Genomic DNA, 16,907 nt, shown 5'->3' with positions numbered 1-16,907 from the left:
GCACTGTATTACTTTTAGAACAAAAATATCACTCAGCTTAGATTTAAAAAGTAATGCTTTTCTGTTTTCCTTTTCCTCTCTCTTTTTTTTTTCCTTTCCCCCCCCCCCCCCCCCCTTTTTTTTTTTTTATCTTTCAGCCCAAGAACTTGCCAGTCAAGATGAAAAACTTCTTCTAATGGAATCCAGCTTGAAAGCAACTCAAGAGCAGCTAAGTGAGCAAACAGCAGAAACAGTTCACCAAGAACAGAACAGTAGAAAATCAGAGAGAGAGCTGAATGAAGACCCTGAGAGAACGTATTATAGCTTCTGAAGAAGAAATTAGTGGTTACAAGTGAGTTACTGCTTTTATAGTATTTAATAAACAGAAGACATTAAAGACAGCAGCTAATTCTTTTAATAAGTATCATGTCAAGCTTTTATTTCAGGTGAGATGTGGTGTAAATTTGCTCTATAGCTATTGAATAAACTACTAAATCTAAAAGATTAATATGTACTTTAAAATATATTTTGCACTAAAAAATTTGAAAAAAAAAACAACAACTGTTGTTAGTGGTCTATTTTACCTTTGGAATGAAAAAGAAAAAAAGATTCTGTGGTGTTGAAGTAGAATAATATTTGTTACTTCTATCTAAATGTTATTCATCATCTTCCTCTTTTTAGAGACTGATGTTTAAGTACGCATTTTATTTCCTTTATTTTTTTAGAAGCTGTCTCTAAACAAGATACTGCCAAATAAAAAGAAATTTAGTGTTTGAACATTTAGTCACAATAATAAAGCACATATGACATTGCATACTATACTTCAGAAAAGTTTAAACAGAAAGAACTACCTCTATTCTCAGAAAAAAAAAATAGTGTTTATAAGTTTAAATGTTTTAGCTCTGAAGATTTTAATTAACAAATACTAATCTTCAACATATAGTTTTTTAAATTATAATGACCTTAAATGTATTTTCAAATTGAGGCACAAACTGATTCATTATTCAGATTTTTCAAGATTTACAGTATGTTAAAAATGATTCACTGCTGTTTCTTTTTGCCTTATTGTATGCAAACTGTTACAAATATTATATTAAGAAACTGCTAAATACAGAGACAGAAACTCAAGCTGTTTTATAATATCTTAGAGCACAGAAAAATGCTTTATAAAGATTGCATGACTGAAAAAAAGTTTATTCATTCAGTGGTAGACTGAACATTTAAAGCTAAATGTTTTATCTCAGATTTGTAGCAAATATCAAAGACTGTCTCTACAAATCTCCTCTGACAGAAGCATTGCTAGGTTAAGATGCAATAAACATAATGTTTCAAAATCAGAATATGACAATGTTATAATTTGCATGCTCAGTGTAAAAGGATTCTAGGCTGAAACTTCACTTTCTGCATTCAAAAACTTAACGTCTGTTTTTCTGCTGAGGACTGGGAAAATCTCTATGGGAAGAAAAAAAAATGCACAAGAACAAAAACATTGTCTTCAGTAATATGTCTTCATTTCTTTAAATAAAATAGCTTGGTGGTTTTCAACCTCCAGTTATACCTCTAAAGACCTTACTACTACTTCTCCAGGGAGAGTAGTGTCACTGATTTGCTTTCCTAACCTATCTTGACTCCTTTGCTACAGTAAGCTTTCTTAACCATTTCAAGTGATTCTTTAGTTGCCAAAATGCCATGTTATGCAAATTCCTGTAGATATTAATTTCAAAATTAAAAGGTTAAAATCTTCTAGGACTACTGGCTGTAACTTTGTCTAATAAAGTGGTAGAAGGGGTGGGGGATGTGGGAGGATTGAAACCTCCAGCTGTATCTGATCAAATGTGTGATAAAATACAACATTTGATAGAGCAGGAATTTTGCAAAAGTGAAATGAGTTACTCTATTGTTGAAACATTAAGTGAAATGATAAACATTACAAGACTTTGAGAGGGATTTTTTTATGATTTCATAGAATACATTGTGTGAACAAATAAAAACTTGAATGACCGTTAACAAACAAAAATTAACTTACCCACCTTTTTCTATTCATATTCGATTTTCTTTTATGTTCTATTTTTCTATTTTTACTTTTACCAAACTAATATGTTTTTTGGCTTTGAAATTTGTTAATTTAGTACATAAGTATAAATGTATTTTGAGTTTGGGTAGTCTTCAGGTTATAATAGCTCTATAGATTGTAAATATTAATTTTTATAGGCTCTTAAGTTTTATGTTTAAGTTTGTGACACTTGTTTTTTTAAAAGTACTTGTGATATTACTGCAGAATTATAGATATGTATTTGTTGAATTAGGAAAATTAATGCTGTAAATTTACAATTCTAATAAAGTTGAAATTATAAAGATAAAAACTGAGAAACAAAATTGAACATTTTAGATATTATATTCCCCCTTGAAGATAACATTTTACTGAATACCTGAAAACAAATACGTTGTGCCAAACAGTACCTGCTGTGTTCTGTTCCTTGAGGGGCAGAAAGAACAATGGATCTCTGTCCCTTGGGTGTTTTGAGACAGGGAATGTCGTAAAGGTTATGTTCATTTACTATGAAGAGTACAGCACGTGTTGTAAAGAGCCATCCCTTTGGTTCTGATTTACTTGAAGTCATGTAGTCCTGGACTTTACCTACCACCCTACTTAGTGATTCTGGCAAATGCAGCTGGTATCAAGGTGAGAGCTTAGGACCTTGCAAAGAAAAATGCAGTGCAGCATAATTTGTTGGATGTTAACTATCAAGAGAGTTAAGATTCTACTATAGCTGTTTTGATGCCTATAAAGAGTAAAGTGCATTTTTGCATGCTTTTATTTCCTTGTTATGTAAACGTATATTAAAGGATATTTCTCCTGGAAGTGGTGTGAAAGGAAAGAAAAGTACTAAAGAGCATTTAAAAAACAATAAAACTTGCACTATTTTTTGTTAGTTTACAAAAATAATTATTTCTAAAATAGAATAAAAATAGTTTATGCTAACTGTACTGGATTCTCAAGATGTATGCATTCCAGGTGTAACCAAATGTTTTAAATAGTCACAAGCTTTGTTTGCTATATACTTATTCTGGATGAAACAAACCTAAAGTTACACGCACTCCCCCCCAGCCTCCAATATAAGCCTGTTACACTTGAAAGATTTGTTCGGAATGTCCAGTGGGAACCTGGAAATCGTAATAATTTGTAGTATCGATTGTGTGAAGCTATGCAGCTGGGGCCTCCAGTGAATAGACAGGAATAGACATTTTATTGATTAACTTTTACAGTCATATTTTCAAGACTCTGCTGCAACATAATTTTCACTTCCCAGCTTTGTGCTGCTGCATCATGAAACTTGAATTCTTCTCTCTTAACATTTGCCCACCTGAGGGAAACAGTATGGAGTTGTCTCTTTTAAGCTGTGCTCTGCAGAAATGCATAACACTTGACACAGTGAATTCTTCAAAATTTACCCTCTGCTGTGTCAAGAAAATGAAAAATATTCAGAAGTGATGTTAGTATTACCTAAGCTGAACTGCCCACCCCAATATATTAGACGATGTTGTTTCATACTTTGCCGTAATTTTATCCACCTTTTTATTTTTATTTTCTAAGGGGCTAAGATTGTGGCAATAAATAAATGATAAAAATAAAAACAAAAAATGAACAAACAAACAAAAAAAACCACCCTCCTCACACCACAAATTCCAGCAGTACTTAATGGAATATTTCTCATAAAATGATTTTATTAGTTACTGGATAAGAATAAGTTCTCCCCTGAAAATGTGAACTATGAATAAAAAAATATTCATTTTTAATAGTGACAGCCTTTATCAAATAAAATTCCTTGCAAAAATACAGAAAGGGCAGTATTTCAGTACGATTGTCAACCTACCATTTAGAAATGTAGAAATACGTACTGAAATAATAAATGAACAAATCTTAGAAATCATTTCACATTTCTGAAGTTATTCATTTCCAGAAAAGAAAAAAAAAAAAAAAAAAAAAGGCATTATGCCATCTTGTGAATGCATAATTGAATGATTTTCATTCTAAATCAGATGTCCAAGCCACCATTCTTTTATGCGGGTAAAACTGCTAGCTAAAATCTCAGTCTATCATTTTTTTCATCTAGCGACTGTTTATTTTTTGTTACTTTACATAGTAACATTTACTTGGACCACATTTGTAATGTAAGTTCAATAGCAATTTTCACAAAATAGGACAAATATTCACATACATTGCTGCCAGTCCTCATATGATTTAGACCTCTCATTCCACTATTTTTCCTAAAGGTGTTTTATTAATGGTGTCTTCTAAATATCTAAATGTTTAAGACATTTGTGGTCATGTTTCCTTTTATCCTCAGATGCATCCCTGTGTGCACTTTATGGAGACACTGCAGCAGAAACACCCGCATAGATTACAGAAGGTTCATCTTATTTACAGTTGTCTATCCTCTTACAGAATAAATCCTTTTTCTCTTAAAAAATCGGAAAATTGTGTGGAGGACTTTAAGGTAAGAACAAAAGGATCAGAGAAAGTTGGAGAAGAGGTGCTACTCATGACCTCACTATCCACTGGACCTGAAATAACCTTGAAGCAAAATCAGATGAATAACTAGAAAATTTGTAAAAAGTGAATAGAATTCTATTTTTCTAATGGACAAACATTATTGTATAGCAGTATGAGAAAAGAAATATCACATTCTAATGGCTTCAAACATATACAGATGTCAGCAGTTTGATGAAACCAATTACCCCATAAACGTGAAAAACTGTTCGTGAGTTTGCAAGATTCAAGATGAAGATTGTTTTAACATTAAGGATTACTTAATATTTTATTTAGTAGTTGCAACTAATAGAAGCAATGTTGTGAATCATGATGACTGTAGAAAATACGTGAAACAACTGATCACTTTTATTTTAGATTAATTTAACAGAAATCCAAATGAATGTGATTTGTGCATGTGAGAATGCACGTGCGCGCTCATGGTTTATTTAAAGGAGGAAATCATATTCCTTCTTCTGATTGTTTGTAGAGTTAATAAGAACAAAGTAGTAAGTTAGTAAGCTTTTTATGTCCTTAGTAGATAACCACCGGAGTAGTCAGACCTCTGTGAACAGCATGTTAGCTTCATTGCTCAATTCCATGTCTAGTTTCCTACTTTTTAAATTATCATTATTATTTTGAAGTATGCATGCTAAGGCTTCTTGTAGTTATAAAACAAACAAACAAATAACCCAAAACCTCTTTATTGTGAATTAAAGGAATGTAATTTTAAAACTTATAAGATTTTTTTAAAAACTTGAAATAATTAAGATATTTATCTATATTAAATAAATTAGATATCATATATAGCAAAATGTTTCGCAGGAAGTGCAATTGTACAAATCCACAACTAGTTTTATATCTTGCATTTGACCAGAGAAATGTGGTTTAATCATAGCATAACTAAAGGCCAGATAGCTCCATTACTTTACCTGTTTCACCCTCAAAATATGAAAATCTGAACCATTTTGATTGGCTTGTATTGTTCAGCTGGATTTTAATGCATAAGGCATAGATCATCAACATAAAAGTATAAAGGTACAGCTAAGAAACAAAATGTCCATGAATTCTTTGCTTTTTTAAAATTACTGCAAAACTAACGACTTGAAGTAAAAATTTGTGTTTATTGAATTTCACAGTATCTCTAACACAAATAGATACATAAATAACTGAAATAATAGTAATAATATTGCAGATGACTATCCTAGAATAGAATATGATCCTGAACATTTGTGTCTTCATAGGCAGTAGAGTTACTACTGGGAAAAGCTGAATTGATTGCAACGGAAATATACCTGACAGTAAGCATTTACAGTGGCAGGCAAAATTATTTAAGAAAAGAGAATATAAAATTAAGAAAGACAGATGGACTCATAAGAGTGAAATACAAATAGTCTGAATCAGGATTGATTTCAACATAATGTGGTGGAGGAATCCCCATTTATTGATCAACTTTAAAGCCCATGCACAGCACTTAAAAAGATAAAGTAAGCAAGGTCAGATAATCAAAGCATTTAAATAGTAAAAACAGCAACTGCCACTGTAGACTGCTAAAATAAATCCATAATACAAATTGCTTTAGCAAAAAGTGGATGAGTAGCTGATCTTCCTATTGAACTTTATACTGTTCAGTGACCACACTGGGAAAAGGATTGGGAGAAATGCCTTGAAGATCAATATTGAGTGAGATGTAGCAGGGATTCATTCTGAACATGAAAGAATTACAAGTATGAGAGTAGAGATCTTGAAGAACTGTCAACAGGAAAGTACTATTCTTTTAATAATATCACACATTACAAAAACTGACATTAGTTGATATTCTGTCATGATTTCTGAACACTGAAAGCTTATTAAATCAACTATTTACTTATTACAAACCATGAAAACAGCAAAAAGAAAAGGAATAATATTACTAAAATTACTTAATATATTAATTAAACTGGTACATGTGCCTGCAATTAACATTTAAGTATAATTATTTCAAAATATTTATCTAAAAAAGACTTTTGCAGATATATTTATTGCTTTATAGAAACTAGGGGAGTCTATTGCAAATGCTCCAAATTTAAAATCCACCTAAGCCTTCACAGGCTTTCCATTAAAATAAATAAATAAATGAATAAATAGGTATTTAAATAAATAAAAATGTGCTACCACTTTCATTTCTACATAAATTTCATCAATCACTGTTTGAAAAGTATTATGAGGTAAGAATCTTAGATGTAGCAATTTTGCAGTAGCTTATTGTATTATATCTATTGAATTAATTGACACTTGTCTATATTATATTATCTCATGAGAAATGCTGCATTTTCATGTACTGTTGCATCTTTTAAATATAGAACCCTAGTTTGGTTGGTTTTTTTTTTTTTGTTCTTTTCTTTTTTTTTTTTTCTTTTTTCTTTTTTCTTTTCTTTCTTTTTTTTTTTTTTCATTTCATAAAAAAAAAAAGGTATTACTGTCAGAAAGTTATTATTATCAGGCTTTGGAAATATGGGGCTGCTCTGAAATCAATGCCTTTGGTTTTTTATGTTGGCCTACAACATTGAACACAAATTTGGATGGTATGGCAGTAGAGGTAGAGGTTGAACCTTCCCACCAATATTCTGTTACATGTTGTTGCTCTGTGACAAATGACAACAGTGCCAGCAGCCTGTCAGAATGGTGTCTGAGATGCAAGTGCATATGAAGGAAAGGTATGTCACTGAATTCCTCCATGTTGAAAAGATGGCACTAACTGACAGTCACTGGCACTTCCTGAATATTTCTGGAGACAATAAATGTGAGCACAGTGAGGTTGTGGATGGTGTGTTTTGCAGGCAAAAATGCATAGTTTGTCGTGGTAATTATGTTGTAAAATAATGTTTTGTAGCTGAGAATTTGCTGTATCAAGTACTGATCAAATATCAAATATTGTTTTACTCTTTGTCTTTCTTGGAGTTTCCATGGAAATAAATACAAGGCATTACTTTTTGAGTAACCAAGGTATTTGTATTTCAGACAATAATACACACACAATTTGAAGTATTTTAGAAACATATATATAAAGTAGATACAGTATTCATATATTCTTTGAACATCTAATTCAGCAAAATGTAGTAGGAAACTGAGTCCAAAAAGCATGAAGTTTCTTCACTATTGTAAATCTATAATATTCCTTCTTGTAATAAATAGTTATTTACAACTAGTATTGGCTCCATATTTACAGTAGGAATTGCTTATTACAGCAATTTCAATAGTAAATTTGTGAAACAATATTCAGAGTTGTTAGAGAAAGGTCAGCTTCTTTGCATTCATTAGGAACTTGGAGGACCATTCAGCATATTTTTCCTTTAGGGTGCTTGCAGTTATTGATTTGTATACATCTATAGGAAAAATTAATTACAATTATTTTTCATTTACCACTGGAGGCTGTGTAATAATAATTATAACAACAAAGTTCAGAGCGTGCAAACACACACACACACAAAGAGCCAGCAAATTAAATAACAATCATTTTTTAAAATTTAAATTATTAGATTTAACTTATTTAAAATAATATCTTCTGAATTGCCTCAGGAAACCTCTTACAGAATTAACAGTTACAATGCTTTTATTTTCATGGAAGTGCATAGAGCACTTATAGTAATGTGATATAAGTTATTCACAACTTTTCTTCCTATGAGTGAACTGTAAAGATGATTATAAACTCAGAAAACATTTAATCACATGCTTAATTTTCCTTACAAAGGGAACTTAAATCATGTAACTAGTATAATTATTAACTTCAGAATGTGATTTAAGTGGAAGAGTAATCCTGGCATAAGAAATGAACTTATTTACATGCTTACATTTTTTACTCTAGTTCTTAAAGTTCTTTCAAGACCAAAAACTATATAAAACAGAAAGGAAATGCTATAGTCATTTTGTGCTAACTTCTTAGACCTGAAAAATGTGAGTAATGCCTTCAAAACAGCTTAAATGGGAATCATGCCAACAATGTGGGACCAGGAAAGTCAAACTGTCAGAATGAGACAAAACTTTGTGGAAATGGAAAGAGAAGTAGAGAACTTAAGATTTACACCTAGCAATGATGCTCAGATGGTATGCATTGATTTATTCAAAATCCTGTTTGTATTATATTGAGAAATACTGTACATGATTAGTGCATATTTCTGTGAACTTTTAACACTTCAGATGGATTAGAATGTCTTATTTTGATCATATCCATATTGTTCATTGTGATAAGATTAGGTCCTGAGTCATTAAAAATTGTTTGGCTTCTTTCCATTACATCCAAGCATGTTTTAAGTAGAAAAATATAGAATACAGTTTTCCATATTGTGCACATATTACACATGTTTGAGATTAATCAAACCATAGTCACCTCTAATTAACAGCAGGGAACAATTTCAACATGGGACAGAGCCAGATGACAAAGAAGCAAAGCACATATTTAAAAGATACAGCATACTAAGAAAAAAAATAAATGAAGGGAAGTACTATGACTTAAGAACACTGAAACGTTTTTAAACCTATGGTTCTGTGGGTATGATTAATACAACCTGTCAAGTAGACAAGAGTGTTATTTTATTTTGCTTTGTTTTTTAGCATGAGCAAATTTTTGCAGAACCAAACTGTTGCAAGGGTAAATATAAAGTATTCTAAATTAATATTCTTGCCCTTTACCTTTCAATAATTACTAAACTGCTAAAAAAGTAGAGGACAGACATAATGGGATGCACTTCTTTGGTCATTTTTGACCACCTTGACATTTTCATCACCACAAAAAAAAAAATTAGGTCTGCCTGGAAAAGTAAATAAAATAATAATTAATCTTAATTATTTTTTAATGTTTAAACCAGAAATAAAAATAATAAAAATAAAAATCTTAACAAGGTACTACCTTTTCTTGAGATGTCAGGAATCTTTTTTTTTTTTTTTTAACATAACGCATATCAGAATTCAAGGTCTCCCCCTTTTCTCCTCTCTGCATACACTCACACACACACACTCACATAGATATTTTACATCTCATTCTTGGAAAAGACCATGTTATTTTCATTTAAGCTTTCCAAGATAATTTGGCCTTGAGCAAAAACTCAGCAAGACAAATTTCAATATAAACAAATGAAGTTTGGCAAAGCTCTAAGCAACTGAAAACGGTATCTTATAATGGAAAAATTATGATAGGCAGCACAACGATATACCAAGAAATTACCATCCTGCCAACAGAGGAAAATAAATCAACAGAACTTCCTGACAACATCATCTTGCTGAAACTGATGAGAGTATGCAAAGGCTTTTTGGCTCATAGACATCAAATGAAACTTTGAAGACATCAGGTAAAATCCATAATGGAAGAAACTTAAACTTGAAACATTATGTTCCCTTCATTATTATTTTCCCAGCTGTACTGTATGCCAGTTTGTTAAGGATAGAAGTCTGTGATAGCATACAAAAATGTGGGACATTTTTTTAAACAAGGAAAATATCCTGTTCTTATTCTTCCATTCTTTCAATATCTTACTCAGATTTATAGGAAAGGCATTGTTATCCATCATTATAGTCAATAAAACTATTCTTCTTTGAAAACCAAGAGCTGATTCTTTCCTTAATACTTTTTTTTTTTGTTTTGTGTGAGTTGTTCTTTAGAGAAGGCCTCAGTTCTGTGAGATTTGAGTGTAAGTTAATTTATTTAAGTTGTTTACACTTCAGTTTATGTGGATATTTCAGCTGTCAAAGTTCATAGTACCAAAACGTGGTTTTTCTAAGTCTAGCAATCCCTCAGATTACAGGAGGGCCCTTAAGGAATTTATAAGTCTTTTAAGGCCTGTAAGAAAACACAACAGAAGTTATTTTCATAATTTCCATGCCTCTGTTCTTATATCCTGTTTTGTAGAATAATTTTAAGTAGAAATCTCCATGAGCCTCACAATTCAAGCAGTCGGTTTGAAGTAGAAATTTTTAGTGCAGGATATGTCCATCACTGTCCTTATAGCTTTCTCAGGAGAATAAATGTTCTGTGGAAGATATATTGCTAACTACTGTTTTAATACAATTTGTCAGAATGACTTTATTGTTTTCTTCTTTTCAACTAGAAAGCAAAATCAGCGAGTCTAATGGCCAAATAATTTCTTACCATTTTTTGTATGGATCCTCCATGTCTTTAATACTTCTGCTCACCCCCCCTCCCCCCCCCGCTCCCCCCAAAAAAGAAAACCAAACAAACAACAACATAAACCTATTAATTTAATTTTAGTTAATAATGAATTAATCATTAATACTTTATTACTTTAATCAGAGGCAACTCCTTGATCTGATATACATTGGTTGTTTTTCACTCATCCTCTTGTTCCATTGCTTCTAAAAGCTTGTGTATTCTTTTATAATTATTTCATAGCTGTTTTGGTAATTAAATTTGCTTCTATTTTATTTTGCCATTAATAGAATGCAAGTTTGTTTGCTATTCAACATAAAGATTTCTGCCAACTGTCTTTGTTTAACATCACTGAACAGTGTAAGCAAGATTTGTCATAGTATCTTCATCTACTTTCACCATGTTTTGTAAAGAGACGTACATAAACATATCAGGTGTTTAGCAGAATTGGCTTTGTATTTCCATAATTTGGAGTGAATTGTCATGCTGTGATATTGTGGTTGCTAAGGTTTTGCAGGATGTTGAATTGTGGTAGCGTAGTAATTAATATAACAAAACCCAGAAAAGGAAATGATGTAGCCTGGATACCCTAATAGCCAACCTAACTCCCTGTGTGTGCCCCGGTGGCACAGTGGTAGGAATGCCGCTTTGCAACACTGGGGCCCGGAGTTCGAATCCCCCTGTGGTGCAAGTGGTAGAAGTGCCGCTCTGCTACACAGATGCTCGAATCCCGGGGGTTGGACTCAATGATCTCTAATGTCCCTTCCAACCCGCACGAGACTATGATACTATGATAAGAGGACTGTATTTGCTTATGCCGCTGATGGTTATGATATCTCAATATCTCAATATCTCAATATATATATATATATATATATATATATATATATATATATATTTTATTTCCCTGAAGTATTTCAAGGTATGTTTTTACACATTATGGCTGTTTGAACAAGTTATTTATTTTCTTTAAAACTGGGAAATTTCCTAGCAAGGCTCAGCCAACCCCAAACTTTTTAGAGTTCCTGTTTCAAGTATTCATAGAAAGAGTCAGTGAGAATGTTTTCAGATATGATCATCAATACTGCATTGTAGTTGTTGTTTTGTTTTGTTTTGTTTTGTTTTTTAAGTATCTAACTTGAAAAAAAAAATTCTTTCTGCATTTCTGGAGTCTTTGGAAGGGCAGTTGCTAGTGAAAAATGAAATGTAGTTGCTTGCTTGATAATGAGTTCTTCATATTTGCCCATACAAATTCCACAATAATTCTCTCATTTCCATGCACCAAGTGTTTTTAGTTATACAAGACTGATAACTATCGGAGTACTCTGAGGAATGTGATGAAATTGTATGAAGACACATAGGACGGTATTCAAATCGACGGGAGTTTGAATAAGAACAACACAGTCCAACACTGCCTGCTGACTGTCAGGTAAGACCCCTTATTGCTTTTAGATAACTGTTTCTTCTGTTATGTTTCTTTAATAGATATTAAGTCCTTGAAGAGAAATATATTTCTGTAGCATTTTTTTGCAGCTTCATTTTCAAATACTAAACTGAAAAATTGTGTAGGAATCATAGTAATTTTATCATAAGAAATAATCATCATTTTTTAAAGAGCAATTAAAAATATTCTCTTGTGCAGCTAATGTTCAGGTGAAGAAGATGGCATCAAATTTTTCAGTACTGAAGTGTATAATTTCATGTCTTGTTTTCAGCCTGTGCAAAGTCAAATAACCTGTGGACAAAGAATACTTCATTTTCTAACTCTATGAACTGAAAATAGAATGACAGCAGTGCAATTTCTTGAAAACTAAAAAAAGAAGAAGAAATAATAAAACAAAGATTTTATTTTATTTAACCATAAGTACTTATGGGAAAGAAAAAAAACACAAAAAAACAAACAAAAGTAAAACAACAACAACAACAAAAACAAAACAATCAATGGATACTGCAAATACAAATGATGCACATTAACTCTCATAATTACTAAATCCACTTTCCAGATCTCATAACACATCTATATACAATATAAAAAGAGCTGGAATGGTGATTTTCTTTTTACTGTTTAAAAATTGAATTTTTATCAATTAGTGTATTGAAAGCTCTAAAGTATGACTAAAAAGTGAAGTTTATTAATATTTGGACCTACTATCAGAAACTCCTTAAGACTGTGACAGAGCTCTTGCAATAAATACTTGTCTGCAATATATATGTAAAAACATACAATATTGAAAAAAGAAAAAAAGTATTAGTTTGAATAAGAAACACTAATTTGTGACAGATTTGCAGTAATACTCTAGAAAATATAATTTCAATTTACACTTATGTTTGTGAAAGAAAAAGAAAGTTTCCTGGCATTTTGTAACACTTCTGTAGATCATCAATATTACTTCAGTTCGTACCGAGACACTGCCAGTTTGAAGAGTTAACCATGTGATACTGCTCCCTTCCTTTGAGAGAAAGGGGTTAGCGAAGGAAGTGGGAAAAATCCAACTGAGGTAGGAGAAACTAAAAAATAATAGGAATATGAGATAATAGAGAATAAGAATAATAAATCAAACCAAAAATAAAACTGGAGGAGAGTCCATCCGAATCTTCATCATTGGTCCCTCCACTGTTTGATTCCTAAAGAAGACAAGAGAACTCTTCACCTGTAACCTGGAATTGTGAACCATGTGGAAGCTCCTGGAAAATGCAGTCCATCCCAGTGCATCTTCCTCCTGGGGAGTCAGAACTCACATGAGACTGATAAACAGGAAACACAGCTCTGCAGTGCACTTTCTGTATCCAACAGCCTGTTGCATGATGTTATGATATGGAATATTGATAAAACCAGGACAGAGATACATTTGCAGTATTTAATAACTTTGAATATTGGATGAAATAAAGAAGCTGTTTTGTGGTAGTTTTTGTTTGTTTGTTTGTTTGTTTGTTTGTTTTGTTTTAAATGCCTGAATACTAGTTGTGATAATAATTCAGTTTTCATATGGCAGTTTATAGTCAAATATTTCATATTTTCAGAAGATGTGTAATGATTTTTATTTCTTATGCTAGCATTTTAATTGTGTGTAAATAGTTATATATGTACTTTGAAGTATAAAATTGATTTTTATTTAATGAATTGAATCACAGGACAGAAAATTGTCTTTGGTAGCAGCAAGTAATATTAACAAAAGCGTATCACTTGAATAAAGTGTGCCTCGGTGGTGCACGTGGTAGGAATGCCGCATTGCAACACCGGAGGGCCTGGGTTCTACTCCTCCCTGTGGCGCAAGTGGTAGAAGTGCCGCTCTGCTACACAGGAGGCTCGAATTCCAGGGGGTTGGACCTGATGATCTCTAAGGTCCCTTCCAACCCACACCAGACTATGATACTATGATACTATGAAATGCATTTGAAGAAGCCAAATGAAAAAAAAATTAAATAAAAAAATGCTATCTCATCCTTACTTTGGGAAAAAGACACACAAAAATAAAGCAAAAAATGCCTTACTGACTGCATCTGTGCATTCTGTACTACTTCACGATAACTTGTTTCCCACTCTGAAGATTTAGGTTAAATTAATTTCTATTAATAAAGACAAATAATCTGCAAGAGAATTCTCTCTGCCTTCATCTTTTACATGTATATTTACACATATGAATGCTCTTTTGTTCATTTATTTTTACTTCTGCCTTGACAAAGCTGTTCAAAAGTAATGCAGTTTGATTACTCATAATTTGCATTTTTATAATTAATAGGGAAGAAAAGGATTAAAATCAGTGTTGAAATATAGTATTTATTTGTTTAAATTGGATAATTATGGGAAAAATATTTGGCAGGAATGAAAGCTTTTCCATCTAAATTACATCATGTAATCTAAACTGTTTTACTTTTTAAGCTTAAAAAAATTGAAAATCACAAGGCAGAATTGGAGGAAGACACAAAAATACTGCCTTGTAAAGGAAGAACCTTCAGAATAAGGGTTTCAGCTCAAAGTTAGCTAGCTGTTCCATGATGGAGTGGGAAAAGTGATAAAATGCCGCAATACTCAGGTAATAACCTCGATACAGTATGTGGAAAGGAGACTTAGTGTTTGAAGTAATATCAGTGAATGTGTCAGAGTCCAATCTTTTTTCCCAGTGGATAAGAAAATATTTTTAAAATGATACTAACTGCAAAATTCACTCATTAGTTAGTGAGAAAACATGAGCAATTTTCTTGAAAATATCAATTCAGTATAACAGAGCATTCCTTCTTTTAAAAAATATTGTGGGTGGGATTTGCCTCATCGAACTGGAGGCAGGAATATTTGAGATAGATGTCTAAGTTCTATTACTGTCATTAGAGACTTAATCAACTCAGTGAGTGAAATCAAGGTCTATCACTACAATACCATTTAGTACCTAAAGTGGACCTACAGGAAAACTGGAGGGTGACTCTTTATCGGATAGCATAATCATAGGACAAGGGGTAGTTGCCTTCAACTAAACTAGATTAGACAATAGAAAGAAATTATTTACTATGATTTTTGTGATTCTATGAATAAGTATTGATCCAATCAAATATTAAGGTTTTCAGAGGAGCTGAAAATTCCTCTGGCAATATTATTCATTGTAATAGAATACATTCACACACCAAAATTCAGACATCCAAATGTAGGTAAGAATAATTAGACTGGAAAAGTTAGCCTTTTTGCAGCAATTCATTATATGATACAGAATTATTTTATTTATCTATTTTTGTTATTAGCATGAGTACTAGATATTTCACTGGCAATGATACCTGTCAATGATCTGAGCAATATCCAGTATATAAATACACAAGTTAGAAGGAAATGATTAGTGCCGGAGAGAAATTAAAGTTAAAATAATACATACTTTTTTCCCCATGTCTGAAAGAATGGGAGTAGATGTGAAAGTAGGAAAACCAAAAGAATCCGTAGTATGACAAAACTCTATTAGTACCCTAGCGTTGTCAAAAGATAACAAAAAGATTCTCTGATTCTCTGCTGTATTATTTCACTAGAGTAGTGTGCTAATTTTGGGGCTTGGCTGGACCTCATTCAGAGTATAATAGAGTTTACTGAAATTTAGTTTCTTATCATCTCCATGCTGTGTTATCAAAGTGTTTATACTGAAACAGCCAAATGTTCAGTTAAAAATATTTAGAATAAAACTTCAGATTGTCAAGGATACACTGTAAACAAATTCTCTGGAAATATTTGAATGAAATTTTTCACTTTTGCTTTGTGTGAAATATTTTGCACTTCAAATATTTGTAACACAATGTCATTAGAGTGTATATCTTAAAATTATAGTAATTTCCTGATGAATTTCTTGAATAAATGCTTATCTAATAATTTGAGAGTATAGAAGAATCTAATGTAAAGATAAATACACAAGGAAATCCTAATCAAGCAATTGAAATAGTTACTCATGATAAAACTAGGATTATCAATGTATCAGAATAAAAATTATTCCATTAAGCTTTTGAATTAGTCAGTTCTTATTTTCTGAAGGTAAGTAGCTCAGGAAAATACGCTCTAGGTTTCATCTTTCTGAAGACTATATTTATTACTTATTTATTTACTTACATAGAGACCATTAGAAAGAATTTTACAGTGAAATATGTTAATTTTTAGCCTGTTTTAATGCAGTCACGTGAGTCTTTAATAATCTGACATAAAACTGCTTAATTCTGCAGATATTAATGGATTCACATGCCAGAAGAAACAGTTATTGAATCTGATATGTGGCACAAAGCAGGCCACAAGACTTCATTGAACTAAGTAGTACACCGTGTCTAAGTAAATGTGAGTAAAATGGAGCATATTAAAATGGAGTATATATTTTTAATACTTTTTAATATTAATATTTTTATTCTTGACTTTACATATATACAGTTTTAGAGAATTCATGATCTTTCAAGGTTGCTTCAATACTTAGTAAAACATATAGCATGCTGACTGTTCATCATTTTAGCATCTTACTCAGAATGTTATACAAATCTCAACATATGTAAAAATTTTTGTGTCATCTTTATCAATAACATTTGAAATCTCATAAAACCCAAAGAGCAGATAGTTTGACAAGATGTGTCAAGAGATAAGTAATAACCCTCCTTGAATTACTTGAATCACCATCTTAAAACCTAAGGAATATTAGCACAGAAATAACATATAATTAAATTAATCTGCACTGTTTTAGAAGATTTCAAGTTTGCCAAGACCAAACACTGTAAATATGGTCTAGAATTTTTTTTTTTAAAAGCACCTAG

At 31.6% G+C, this 16,907-nt stretch overlaps 1 long non-coding RNA gene across 4 annotated transcripts in view; it reads left to right on the top strand.

Moving 5' to 3' along the window:
- Nucleotides 1-225: 225 nt before the first annotated feature.
- LOC116652975 (uncharacterized) overlaps nucleotides 226-16,907 on the top strand; it is a 34,305-nt gene continuing 17,623 nt past the window's right edge. For 3 of the 4 annotated variants that reach the window (XR_014942510.1, XR_014942509.1, XR_014942512.1), the window contains exon 1: nucleotides 226-331. This is a non-coding gene — a long non-coding RNA (uncharacterized LOC116652975). Of the gene's footprint in view, nucleotides 332-4,328; nucleotides 4,479-11,935; nucleotides 12,079-16,334; nucleotides 16,444-16,907 lie in introns of all 4 variants that reach the window. The other variant, XR_014942508.1, reaches the window with a different exon arrangement.

The sequence above is a fragment of the Coturnix japonica genome, chromosome 2 (assembly GCF_054131305.1).
Source record: "Coturnix japonica strain WE chromosome 2, WE-NBRP24, whole genome shotgun sequence".
NCBI classification, from domain to species: Eukaryota; Metazoa; Chordata; class Aves; order Galliformes; family Phasianidae; genus Coturnix; species Coturnix japonica.
The sequence above is the reverse complement of the archived record's forward strand: the minus strand, read 5'-3'. Positions and strand labels throughout refer to the sequence as shown.